The following is a 14,656-nucleotide window of genomic DNA, read 5'->3' on the forward strand; positions in this document are numbered from 1 at the left end:
GCAGAGCGCCTCTTTTGCAGAGTCTGCCACTTGAGCTTGCTAAACATCTCCGTAACGCTATCACGCTTAGCAAATAACCCTGTGACGAAACGCGCCGCTCTACTTTGGATCTTCTCTATCTCCTTCGTCAACCCAATCTGATACGGATCCCACACTGATGAGCAATACCCAAGTATAAGTCGAACGAGTGTTTTGTAAGTCACCTCCTTTTTTGATGGACTACATTTTCTAAGGACTCTCCCAATGAATCTTACAACCTGGCACCCGCCTTACCAACAATTAATTTTATATAATCATTCCACTTCAAATCTTTCCGTACGCATACTCCCAGACATTCTACAGAAGTACATACGGTGACTAACTCTTCTGTAGTTTCATTGTGAGATGCGAAACCTTGCTTTTGCACCTCGTTCGTAAGACGACACCACATCTGCTGTAGGAAAATCTCTGTAATGACAATAAATGAATATGTGAAGCCGAATCAGATCTTATGCGAAAGGATCCAGTAGAATTAGACTAATTCTGCATAGAAATTCGTACAATCGTTTTGCGTGTGCTGTTTTTGTGATGGTTGTCATGTCTTATGAAATACGAAAACAAAGAGCCAGATCCACCACACGGGATCCCAACACACAAAGAACAAAAGCCAGACAAGGAATTGGAAGTGAACAGGCAATTTTTTGCGGCAGTTTGGCAACGGCGAACAGTTCAGCCGTGAGTTGGGCGCCCTGATTGTAGGAAGACGGGTAGCATTCATTTCACGCTAAGTGAGGAGAGCCCTACGTCATAGTGACGTAGGCACGCGTCATCACGTTTCACGAGTTCTCCGATCGACTGTTGTGTGTATGCTGTATACATCGATTGCTGTGTGCCTCTTTGATCTGCATTGCTATTTGTTTGTGTGGTTTCATTGCCCTCTTGTCCGGTGTTGCTCGCGTGAACGTCGTTCTGAACAACGTTTCTGTCCACATGAATTGTGTACAGTTCATTGGCTTTTATAAAAATACGAAACACTTTAATTTCTCCCTATTTCACGTTTTTATCCACATGATTTACGCACGATTAATCGGATTTAAAAAAATGACTAGACACTTTTATTACATTCGTTATGGTTATGATTCCTTCATTCAGATATTCGTTGTGTTCGTGGAACAAATTAAATTCCAGTTTCTTTGGATTGCAGCTTAATAATTAATTATTTTAGGTTTCTGACCACACGATTCATCGGATTAAAAAAAAGTTTTTTTTTTACGTTATGGTTCCTTCCTTCTGACATTCGTTATGTTCATGAAACACACAAGTTTCTGTACACACAATTTTTATACTTTCGTTACGGTTCCTTCGTTCAGACATTCATTCAACTCGGATAAGCATATCACCCAACTCCTGTCACTTCGATTGTACACATGTATTTACATTGAACGGAATGGATACTGTCCTGAGGGGAGGATATAAGATGAACATCAACAAAAGCAAAACGAGGATAATGGAATGTAGTCGAATTAAGTCGGGTGATGCTGAGGGAATTGGATTAGGAAATGAGACACTTAAAGTAGTAAATGAGGTTTGCTATATGGGGAACAAAATAACTGATGATGGTCGAAGTAGAGAGGATATAAAATGTAGACTGGCAAAGGCAAGGAAAGCGTTTCTGAAGAAGAGAAATTTGTTAACATCGAGTATAGATTTAAGTGTCAGGAAGTCGTTTCTGAAAGTATTTGTATGGAGTGTAGCCGTGTATGGAAGTGAAACATGGACGATAAATAGTTTGGACTAGAAGAGAATAGAAGCTTTCGAAATGTGTTGCTACAGAAGAATGCTGAAGACTAGATGGATATCACATAACTAATGAGGAGGTACTGAATAGAATTGGGGAGAAGAGGAGTTTGCGGCACAACTTGACAAGAAGAAGGGACCGGTTGGTGGGACATGTTCTGAGGCATCAAGGGATCACCAATTTAGTATTGGAGGGTAGCCTGGAGGGTAAAAATCGTAGAGGGAGACCAAGAGATGAATACACCAAGCAGATTCAGAAGGATATAGGCTGCAGTAGGTACTGGGAGATGAAGAAGCTTGCACAGGATAGAGTAGCATGGAGAGCTGCATCAAACCAGTCTCAGGACTGAAGACCACAACAACAACATTTACATTTACCTTTGACGTTATCGGTACAACTGCAACGCGAACCTACGTCACTATGACGTAGGGCTCTCCTCACCTAGCGTGAAATGAATGCTATCCTAGAAAGACAACTCCAGTGCATGAGATGTCAACTAACGAATAATTTTAATCGGTCAGCAGTGCACCAGCATGTGTGGAACCAGTGCGTGGCCTTCCCCGGACGCCTGGGAGAGACAGAACTCGGCGAGGCGGCGGCGCCGGCTGCGCAGAACTGACCTGAGACGCGCCGGCGCGTCGCGGCGTTCCGCAAGGCCGCCCGACGGCCGGCGGCAGACGGCGGACGCGGGCCAGGGCGGCGCGCAGGGGTCAGTGACCCGGCGCGCCATGCGGCAGGTCGGGCACCACGCGCCGCCGCCGCCGCCGCAGCCGCAGCCGCAGCCGCCGTATCGACCGCCCGGCAGCGCCTCCCTCTCACTCACTGCCATCGCCGGGCTGCCGCACCTTCCCCAATTCTTCCATCCTCTCCTCCAACTAAGTATTGCTTTTCAGGTTCGAAAAACTCGAAAGCTACACTACTGGCCATTAAAATTGCTGCACCCAGACGAAATGCAGATGATAAACGGGTATTCATTGGACAAATATATTATACTAGATCTGACGTGTGATTACATTTTCACGCAATTTGGGTGCGTAGATCCTGAGAAATCAGTACCCACAACAACCATATGTGGCCGTAATAACGGCCTTGATACGCCTGGGCATTGAGTCAAACAGAGCTTGGATGGCGTGTACAGGTACAGCTGCCGATGCAGCTTCAACACGATACCACAGTGCATCAAGAGTAGTGACTGGCTTATTGTGACGAGCCAGTTGCTCGACCACCATTGACCAGACGTTTTCAGTTGGTGAGAGATCTGGAGAATGTGCTGGCCAGGGCGGCAATCGAACATTTTCTGCATCCAGAAAGGCCCGTACATGCGGTCGTGCATTATCCTGCCGAAATGTAGGGTTTCACAGGGATCGACTTAAGGGTAGAGCCACGGGTCGTAACACATCTAAAATGTAACGTCCACTGTTCAAAGTGCCGTCAATGCGAACTAGAGGTGACCGAGACGTGTAACCAATGGCACCCCATACCATTACGCCGAGTGATACGCCAGTATGGTGAGGACAAATACACACTTGCAATGTGCGTTCACCGCGATGCCGTCAAACACGGATGCGACCAGCATGATGCTGTAAACAGAACCTGGATTCATCAGAAAGTTCGTCGCTGAGTACACCATCGAAGGCGCTCCTGTCTGTGATGCAGCGTCAAGGGTAACTGCAGCCACGGTCTCCGAGCTGATAGTCCGTGCTGCTGCAAACGTCGTCGAACTGCTCCTGCAGATGGTTATTGTCTTGCAAACGTCCCCATCTGTTGACTCAGGGATCGAGAAGTGGTTGCACGATCCGTTACAGCCATGCGGATAAGATGCGTTTCATCTCGACTGCTAGTGATACGAGGCCGTTGGGATCCAGTGCCGCGTTCCGTATATTACCCTCCTGAACCCACCGATTCCATATTCTACTAACAGTAATTGGATCTCGCGATACGATAAACATTGAACATAATCTCCGTTCAATGCGATGACCTTGCGTCACCTTACTCGGACGGCCTGTATAACCGCATTCAACCATTCTGCTGGTCACGTCCGAGCCAATGTTTGCATCAATGATCTCCCCATCCTCTATATACTGCTTCCCACGGAGTGCATCCTCCATTGGGCCAAATACACTCATGCTCATAACTGCAGAATGTAGTGCCACGCTACGTGGCACTACACATAACTGGCGCTAATAGCATAGGATCATAGGGAACACACACGACACAGATCTGTACGTCCACAGTATTGGTGATAAGTTGAGAAAACCGTCCCGAAACACATGTGCTACAAAACGCCACTGTTTCTGCGCATGTACCCCGACATCAATGTGGGATATGATGACCATGAACACGTACACAGGCCGCACAACGGGATGACATACTCTCGATCAGGTGGTCGAGCAGCTGCTGGGGTATAGCGTCCCATTCTTGCACCAGTGCCTGTAGGAGCTCCTGAAGTGTCGTAGGGGTTGAAGACGTACAGCGATACGTCGACCGAGAGCATCCCAGACGTGCTCGATGGGGTTTAGGTCTGGAGAACAGGCAGTCCACTCCATTCAACTGATGTCTTCTGTTTCTCCTCCACGACGGCTGCTCGATGAGGCCGTGCGTTATCATCCTTTAGGAGGAAGGTACGACCCACTGCATCCCTCAAAAGACGGACATACTGGTGCAAAATGACTCCCGATACACCTGACCTGTTACAGTTCCTCTGTCAAAAACATGCAGGGGTGTACGTGTACCAATCATAATCCCACCCCACAACATCAAACCACGACCATACAGGTCGCTTTCAAGGACATTAAGGGGTTGGTATCTGGTTCCTGATTCACGACAGATGAAAACACGGCGAAAATCACTGTTCAGACTATACCTGGACTCGTCCGTGAACATAACCTGAGACTACTGTTCCAATGACCGTGTTCTTACGGGTTTACGAGCTTACCTGTGACCAGGGGTCAGTGGAATGCACCTTGCAGGTCCCCGGGCGAATAAATCATGTCTGTTCAGTCGTCTATAGACTGTGTGTCTGGAGATAACTGTTCCTGTGGCTGCAGTAAGGTCCCGAGCAGGGCTACCTGCAGTACTCCGTGGCCGTATGCGGGCACTAATGGTGAGATATCGGTCTTCTTGTGGTATTGTACACTATGGACGTCCCGAACTGTAGCGCCTGGACACGTTTCCTGTCTGCTGAAATCGTTGCCATAATCTTAAAATCACACTTTGTGGCACCCGGAGGGCCCAAGGTACGACGTGTTTGACCAGCCTCCAGTCGCCCTAGTATTCTACCCCTCATAACGTCATCAATACGTGTTCTTTGAGCCATTTTCAACACACAGTCAGCACATCTGGAAACGTCTGCACACCTAATCGCTGCACCGTACTCACATGCACCAACACACCTCTGCGTATGTGGACTGCTGCCAGTGCCACCGTGCGACGACCGCAGGTCAAATGCACCGCATGGTCATATCCCGAGATGATTTAAACCCGGAAACCGCCCACCAGGGCGTTGTTTCACCGCGTATTAGCATTATCCTTAATTTATGAACATGAGTGTAGATGGAAGATGCGAGATCCAGGCTGTAGTGTGGATGAGGAAGAACACTGAAACTTTGTAAGCTCCACGCATGGGCACAGACTTGTGTGAAGCCTTGCGTTACCGTAGAGGAGAGCTTCGTTTCCATTTGTTTTGGTGGGGAGAGAGTGTCCGCACGTTCCAGTACTGCAGAAGTCACAGCTCTGTGCGGCCGGCTGGCACGCAGGAGATCGGACAGGTTTACGCAACCTTGTTGCAATGATGATACACGCCTTGCCCAGCGACTCAGTTTGCTTTCGTTCGCTGCCAAATTTCCATGGACATTCTACAAGCGCCTATGAATATCTGCAATGCTCTGGCATTCCGCCAAAAGAAACTCAATGACAGCTCTCTGCTTGGCGCGCAACTTCGTGACAAACGCGATTTTGAAGGCTACGTATAGTGCTAGCACGTTTTGCAACTTCATGAAACTCTAGGGACTAAAGCGTGAATATTCCACGATGTCCAACAAATTCTACCTTTTTTCAACCCATATTGCTTGAGGAAAATGTGTTGCATTACTTACTGAATGCACCTCGTACTTTTACGCGAATTTCGTTCACAAGCAGTGTGTTTTTTTGTACGCCATCAAATGCAGATAACTGTTCGCAGCACAAAAATGGAATATGATCTGTTATCAGCAGTGTTCTGCTCTTAGGCAGGTTTTCACGTGGTAAATCTCCATATTCTCCTGCCTTTTGCCATGTTCCTCAGGTCCCCATAACTTCCGCTTCCATTGATGTTTCTATTTATCTTGTATCTGCTCCTTCCTCTCAGTCTCTTCCCACAAAGTAGACCTCTTAAAGTGTTGTGTACATACTTCCGCGTAGTCAGCGCGTACACAACTTTCCCACTAGAGCGCGCCCTGCTAAGCACAACAGCGCAGGCACAGCGCTCGTCCATCTCCGCACTACGAGATGGCGCTGCCTTAGAGACGGACCAAATTCTGCTTCCGCCGATCCTCGTATTAATATGTAACGCAGCCAACGAGATTGCTGCTAACGTAGAACCTTTTCTCCTCATGGATCACACTCGCGCAGTGATACATGAATGCGCGAGGTATTATAACGAGTGTACAGACCTCCGAGTAGTCAGTCTGCATTTGTCTGCACCAGTCTGTACGAGTTCTACATTTGTCTGTACCAGTCTATAGTCAAGTTTCAATCTGCGCCTAATAAGATTACCATATTCCTGTACATAGCCATGAAGATAAATGTATAGACACTTTTGTCAAGTGTCAGAGATATATGTGAGAATAAGATTAATGTACCAATACCAAAGGAACTTCAGATTGTCCACTGTAAATAGCATCCAGGACCAAGTTAAGTAATTTTTATGCTTGTTATTATTTTAATAAATGTGTGTCAAAGTTAATCGAGTTCTGTTTAAAGATGGTCATCGTCAATCTGCTACTCTAAGCGTGCAAGTCGCATTTCTATTGTCTGACCTAATGGCAGAAGATAAACACGCCACTATAAGACCACGAGGCATATTGCTGACACTTGCCTATTTCGTTAGAGGGACAAGTCAAATAATCTGATGGTGTGTGTACCGAAGGTCTTACAGTACGCACACCACACAAGGCTTCTGTTAGCAAACACTCCCATATCACCGAATGTCCCATGCAGTACTCCTTCCTTCCACTTATCACCTGCAGCAGCCTTCTCCTCTTACCAACCCTTGCCAACACTCTTTCGTTACTATCCATCCAGCTTATCCTCTCCATTCTCCTCCACATCCACATCTCAAATGCTTCTACCTTTTTCCTTCTTCACATCTCAGTATCCATGTTTTTGCCCCACTGAGTGCCACACTCCAGACAAAACACTGGCCAAGTCTTTTTCTCAGCATTTTATGTAGTTTGCCACATAATAATCTTCCTGTTCTACTGAATGTCTCCTTCGCTATAGCAATGCGACTTTTCACTTCCTGATGGCTTCTCAAGTCTTCGGTGATAGTACTTCTAAGACATTTAAATCCTCTTACATGGCTAATAATAACTTGTGCTATCTTAATACACTGACAGAAAGAACCACAAACACCAAGGAGGAGTTGTGCACATTAACGAAAATTAGTGGGCGTGTTTCTACGTTTGAAAGATGTCTATTCAATTTTCGCACCAGTCGCATACGAGTAGCGCTAGTAGCGCCACTATAAGGATGTAAACTAGGTTTGCTATAGGTACACGCTGTAAAGGTCGTGAGCTCTAGTTACCCGAAGATTGGATGTGGTGAGTTGATGTTTTCAAAACTGCCTCTAAGACGACTAAAACGGCATTAGCAACACTTCCATGAGTTTGAACGAGGTCGTGTAATAGGGATACCAGAAGCAGGATGTTCGTTCTGCGATACTGCAGAGAGACTTGGCAGGAATGTAGCCACTCTACATGACTGCTGGCAGCGGTGGTCACGAGAATGTACGAGCCCAAGAAGACCAGGGACTCTATTCTCTATCGTTCATACCGATCGGTGTAGGTTAGTCTTGGCAGTGACGTCATTTTCGGTAATTTATCCGAATTTCCTATTCAGCAAGCTTCTGAGACCTGTTACTGAACGGCCCTCCCGCCAATTTTTCGACAACTTACCGAGAATGAAATGATAATTAAAACAAGACCCTAATCTGTCGTCAGGCATTGATATACATGTACGGGGACAGTTGAAAATGTATGCCCCGACCAGGACTCGAACCCGGGACCTCCTGCTTACAAGGCAGATGCTCTTTCCATCTGAGCCACCGAGGGCACAGTAGATAGAGCGACTGCAGGGATTTATCCCTTGCACGCTCCTCGTGAGACCCACATTCCCAACTTAATGCCCACACACTACATTCGTAGTGCCCCTGCCCACTACAATCATTACTCGCGGCAGACAATCTTACCAAGTCCATAAGAGTTCGGGCAATGCGTGTGCATCCAGCACAGAAGAAGAAGGTCAATGGCTGGTTAGCCACTTGGCCATAAATGTCACAATCTAGTTTAAGGACAACTTCACCGTCACAGCATTTATTTGAGTATCCAATTTGATGTATTGTAAATTTTGCATGTGTTTTGTTTTTTATTTTCAGTTTAGTCATAATAACTCAAATTGTTATTTGGGATAGAACTTTCATTCTGTTGATCGGTAGAGCAACTCCTTCATTTCTCACTACGTTAATGAAACTTTCCTTTATCAAAATAATTTCTATCAAATTAAATTATTGCAGGTGCCAAACTCTTTTCTACTCCACTTGCAGGGTCGATTACAGTCAGTTCGCGTTTCTTCTTAATCCATGTGCAACAGCAGAAGTCGGAGTTAGAAAAGAGTGGGCTTAGAGCATCATTTCCATATGAAAATTCTAGAAGAATTTAGTGCTAAATACACTGCTAGCCCCGGCACCTCGCATGTGGAATGGGGAAGGCGCACGATCTATCTGACTTTGAGCGAGGGCAAATGCGGATTTCCCTAATTTCCTATCTTGGAAATTGGGTGTCCTGCACAATTTTCCAGTCTTTAGATGCAGAACTTTCGGCGAGTGAACGATTGTATATGATTGCTAAGTATGGATCAATTGTATCAGTATACTTCGAAAGGAAGTCAAATAGCGTACAATGTGCACTGGAGGTCTTGACTTTTGTGGTGTGCGTACTGTAAGACCTTCGGTACACACACCATCAGATTATTTGACTTGTTGCTCTAACGAAGTAGGCGACTGTCAGCAATATGTCTCTTGGTCTTATCGTGGCATGTTTATCTTCTGCTGTTAGGTCAGACGATAGAAATGCCACTTGCACACTTAGAGTAGCAGATTGATGGTGACCAACTTTAAACAGAACTTTATTAATTTTCACACACATTTATTAAAATAATAAAAAGCATAGACATTACGTAACTTGATTCTGGATGCTGTTTACAATTGACAATCTGAAGTTCCTTTGGTCTTGGTGCATTAATCTTATTCTCACATATCTCTAATACTTGACAAAGTGTCTATTCATTTATCTTAATGGCTATGTACCGGAATATGATAATCTTACTAGGCGCAGACTTAAACTTGACTATAGACTCGTACAGACAAATGCAGACTGACTAATCAGAGGTCTGTACACTCATTATAATACCTCGCATGTTCAGGTATCACTGCGTGAGTGTGATCCACGAGGAGAAAAGGTTCTACGTTATCAGCAATCTTATTGGCTGCGTTACATATTAATACGAGGATCGGCGGAAGCAGAATTTGGTCCGTCTCTAAGGCAGCGCCACCTCGTAGTGCGGAGACAAACGAGCGCTGTGCCCGCGCTGTTGTGCTTGGCGGGGCGCGCTCTAGTGGGGAAGTTGTGTACGCGCTGACTATGCGGAACTATGTACACAACAACTTTATTAAGTGATTTAAGCTGCTTCACTTCTCTGAGGATACGTATTTCTAAGTCACTCACGTTGGCAGTCGTTCTCGATTCGCATTCTGGAATGTTTACTTCGTAGTCTTTATTTCGGAAATTTTGTTTAATACCTCGGCTTTAGTGGCACTGTCATCCATAACATTAGCATTTCCATCGCACAGCCGGCCGCGGTGGTCTCGCGGTTCTAGGCGCGCAGTCCGGAACCGCGCGACTGCTACGGTCGCAGGTTCGAATCCTGCCTCGGGCATGGATGTGTGTGATGTCCTTAGGTTAGTTAGGTTTAACTAGTTCTAAGTTATAGGGGACTGATGACCTAAGATGTTAAGTCCCATAGTGCTCAGAGCCATTTGAACCATTTCCATCGCACAGGAAGGTGCTGATTGTGTCTTGGCGTTGGTGTGCCTCGCATATGACCAGAATCTCTTCGGGTTTCCCACAAGATTCGTTGTGGAAGCTATAGAATACACCACTAGCAGTCTTCAATTAATAAACCATTATCCGTTGCAGGATCTTGTTTCTTTTAAGTTTCCCCTCCCTGAAGGTCATTGGATATATGATCTGTAGCGTCTTCCAAGGGGAACTCCCCATCGCTGCCCCTCAGATTTAGTGGTAAGAGGGGCTAGTGGAGAGCCCATAAAAAACTGAACACAGGTCAAGAGGAAGAAAGTGTACTGGACTGTGAAAAAAAGCAAAATAGAAACAGCGAACGGTCCAAGGACAAGAACTGCAATATAGAGATAAGCGATCACGGTGTTGGAATGCCAAGCGGGCAAGCCGTGTTCAAACCTCCCTCGTGCCAAGTCTTTTTCGCTCTTCATTGTACTTAAGTTTGTGCCTGTGTCGCGGTGTAACGTCCCATTGCAACAGCGAGGTGTAAGGTAGGGACCTATAATGACAGTTGATTCTGCACAACTACTCCATTAGCAGCCAAAAGGAAGTGGCTTTCGAATGGGAACCGCAAACGTTTGATGACAAGGCGAATCCTCCACTGGAAAATCCATCTGGTGTGTCATACACGGCATTAGTGACAGTACGTGTGTCATATGATAGGAATCTACGCACCTAATTTGTTGGCCTTGTAAGTGAATGAGATATGCCTCCTTGCCCGATTTAGGTGTTCGTATGAATGTGAGTGTGAAGCTGATCTCTCCCAAGGATATGATGAACTCATAATAGTTTCTCACCTAAGCTGTAACAAATGAACGCAACAGTTTCACCATCAAACACTTTCTCTGTGCTTTGTCAAAACATGTTTTTTAGCGCTTATGAAGTTGCGTTCCGTTTTGGAAAAATCAAATGGCTCTGAGCACTATTAGGACTTAACATCTGGGGTCATGAATCCCCTAGAACTTAGAACTACTTAAACCTAACTAACCTAAGGATATCACATACATCAATGCCCGATGCAGGATACGAACCTGCGACCGTAGCGGTCGCACTGTTCCAGACTGAAGCGCCCATAACCGCTCGGTCACAACGACCGGCTCCGTTTTGGAAGTTTTGACTCTTGAATTCCTTTGTTGTAACGTAGTTCACACCCTTTTATTTGTTGTTTTAATTTCTGTGAGACGTCTTTGTGATATTTCGCCTGCTCTCCCTACTCATTACATTTACTTGCGACGTATTCTTACCACATTACTCTCATACTATAACTAGTGTACATTACGACGACCGCCAAGTCTACAGAAAGAGAACAAACATTTCAATGACCAGACGGACAGTTTGTAACGGCCCTTAGAAAAATTAATGAATTACTGTGCTGATAAACATCTTATGTTATTTGATTTTCAAATAGCTGAGCAAAACTGAACGTACTCAGACATTCACTAAAGTGACACACAATATTTTTAGCGCAACGCAGTCTGACTTTCAGTAATCCCTACAAAAGAATGACCCTGACTAACAATAACCTATACCTTTCACAAATCACTTACCTCACAAAAAATCTTCGTTACTCGAACTACTGCAATACAGCGAGCGCCAATACTGCCAGGTAAATAAAAGATTCTAACTACTGAAGGCACTAACTACTGATAGGCATAGTTAGCAAATGAAACATTTTGATAGGGAACAAACAATGTACTTACCTTAATAGTGTTAAAAAGTCATTTTTTTATATATATATATATATATATATATATATATATATATATATATATATATATATATATATATATATATATCAGTTCATGACATCCAGTCTTACAAATTTACTGCCTCTGTCCAGATCATCCGCTCTCAAAACTCCGCCATCTCTCTCCCCACATCCACCACTGCTGGCGGCTCACCACCAACAGCTGTTCACATCCAGCTGCCCAACACTACACTAGCAAACAACGATGCAAACCAGCCACAGACTGCACACAGCATAGCCAGTGATGTTCATACCAAGCGCTACGTGGCGTTACCGATAAGAAAACCTGAACAGCCTATTTACAAGTTCATAATGTTGTGAAAAATAAATAAAATAAATGGTAGGAGTGAGTTTTAAACACAGTTAGCTTAATTTACAGCCCAATACCGTAACCACTTAACAGCGACGCCACACCTATTGAGTTCTCTCGATATTGCACTTGTTAAGTTTGGATCGTTCACTGTACTTTGCTCCTTTTTTTAACAGTCCGGTACACCTTCTTCCTGTTTTCATGCTTGATCTGTGATCAGTTCTTGACGCGCTGCCCACTGGACCAGCACACCATTAAATCTGAGGGGGGCGCGATGGAGAGTTTCCCCTGTTATAGGTATGCTGAACGGCTCAGCCGATGGTTCTAACTCACAGAGAATGTCTGGGATGCGATGGGAAGACGTATGCTCTCATATCATCCTCCACCCAGGATTATTAATGGACACAGACGAGGCAAGAAATTCCTCAAAATGGCGTTCGGAGGCTGTTTGCTTCCATTTCTTTTCTTTTGGGTCATCATCAGTTTTCTGCCAGGTTTCATGCGGCCGGCCACGAATTCCTCTTCTGTACCAAGCTCTTCATCTCGGAGTAGCACTTGCAACCAGCGTCCTCAATTATTTGCTGAATGTGTTCCAGTCTCTGTCTTTCTCTACAGTTTTTGGCATCTACAGCTCGCTCTGGTACCATGGAAGTCATTCCCTGGTGTCTCAACAGATGTCCTATCATCCTTCTCCTTATCAGTCTTTTCCACACGTCTCTTTCCTCGCAGATTCTCAGAAGAACATTCTCATTCCTTACCTTATCAGCCCACCTAATTTTCAACATTCGTCTGTAGCACCACATCTCAAATTCTTCGATTCTCTTCTGTGCCAGTTTTCCCACAGTCCATGTTTTATTACCATACAATGCTGTGCTACAAACGTACATTCTCAGAAATTTCTTCCTGAAATTAAGGCCTGTTCGATACTGGTAGACTTCTCTCGGCTAGGGCTGCCCTTCTTGCCAGTGATAGTCTGCTTTGCATGTCCTCCGTGCTCCGTCCTTCAGTGGTTGTTTTGCTGCCTAGGCAGTAGAATTCCTTAACTTCATCTACTACGTTATATCAATCCTGATGTTAAGTTTCTCGCTGTTCTCATTTCTGCTGCTTGTCATTACTTTCGTCTTTCTTCGATTTACCCTGTGTCCATATTCCGTATTCATTAAACTGTTCATTCCATTCCATTCCATTTATGTGATTCTTCTTCACATTCACTCAGGATAGCCATGTCATCAACGAATCGTATCACAGATATCTTTTCACGTTGAATTTGAATTCCACTCCTACAGCTTTTTTTTATTTCCATCATTGCTTCTTCGATGCACAGATTAAACAGCAGGGGAAAAGACTACACCCCTGTCTTACACTCCTTTTTAATTCGAGCACTTCTCTATTGGTCGTCCACTCTCATTATTCCCTCTTAGCTGCTGTACCCATCTGTCCCTATAGCTTACCTCTATTTTTCTCAGAATTTCGAACATCTTGCACTATTTTACATTGTCGAACGCTTTTTCCAGGTCGACAAATCTTACGAACATGTAGTGTTTTTCTTTAGTCTTGCTTCCATTATCTACCGCAACGTCAGAATTGCCTCTCTGATGCCTTTCCTTTACCTTTTCTAAATCCAAACCGATCGCCACCTGGCGCATCCTCAATTTTCTTTTCCATTCTTCTGTATATAATTCTTGTCAGCAACTAGGGTACATGATCTGTTAAGCTGACTGTGCGATTATTATCGCACTTGACAGCTTTTGCAGTCTTCGGAATTGTATGGATGGTATTTTTCCGAAAGCCAGATGGTGTGTCGCCAGACTCATACGTTCTACTCACCAACGTGAATAGTCGTTATGTTGCAACTCCCCCCCCCCCCCTTAATTTTAGAATGTAATCTATGCCTTCTGCCTTATTTGATCTTAAGTTTTCCAAAGCTCTTTTAAATTCTCATTTAATACTGGACCCATTCTCTCTTCTAAATCGACTTCTCTCTCATAGAGGCTTTCAGTGTACTCTTTCCACTTATCCACTCTCTCCTCTGCATTTAACAGTAGAATTTCCGTTACACACTTAATGTTACCCTTGCTTTTAATGTCACAGAAGATTGGTTCAAATGGCTCTGAGCACTATGGGACTTAACTTCTGAGGTCATCAGTCCCCTAGAACTTATAACTACTTAAACCTAACTAACCTAAGGACATCACACAAAATCATGCCCGAGGCAGGATTCGAGTCTGCGACCGTAACGGTCGCGCGGTTCCGGACTGTAGCGCCTAGAACCGCTCGGCCACATCGGCTGGCCACAAAAGATTGTTTTGGCTTTCCTGTGCGCTGGATCAGTCTTTCGCACAATCATTTCTTTTTCGATTTCTTCACATTGTTCATGCTGCCATTTCGTTTTAGCTTCCCTGCACTTCCTGTTTATTTCATTCCTCAACGACCTGTATTTCTGTATTCCTGAATTTCCCTTAACATTTTTGGACTTCCTTCTTTCATCGATC

At 44.8% G+C, this 14,656-nt stretch overlaps 1 non-coding gene across 1 annotated transcript; it reads right to left on the reverse strand.

Annotated features, from left to right (window-relative positions):
* Nucleotides 1–8,011: 8,011 nt before the first annotated feature.
* Trnat-ugu (transfer RNA threonine (anticodon UGU)) lies at nt 8,012–8,086 on the reverse strand. Its single transcript has one exon. It is a non-coding gene; the product is annotated as a tRNA-Thr (tRNA).
* Between the last annotated feature and the right edge of the window lie 6,570 nt (nt 8,087–14,656).

The sequence above is a fragment of the Schistocerca nitens genome, chromosome 7, assembly GCF_023898315.1.
Source record: "Schistocerca nitens isolate TAMUIC-IGC-003100 chromosome 7, iqSchNite1.1, whole genome shotgun sequence".
In the NCBI taxonomy this organism is placed as follows: Eukaryota; Metazoa; Arthropoda; class Insecta; order Orthoptera; family Acrididae; genus Schistocerca; species Schistocerca nitens.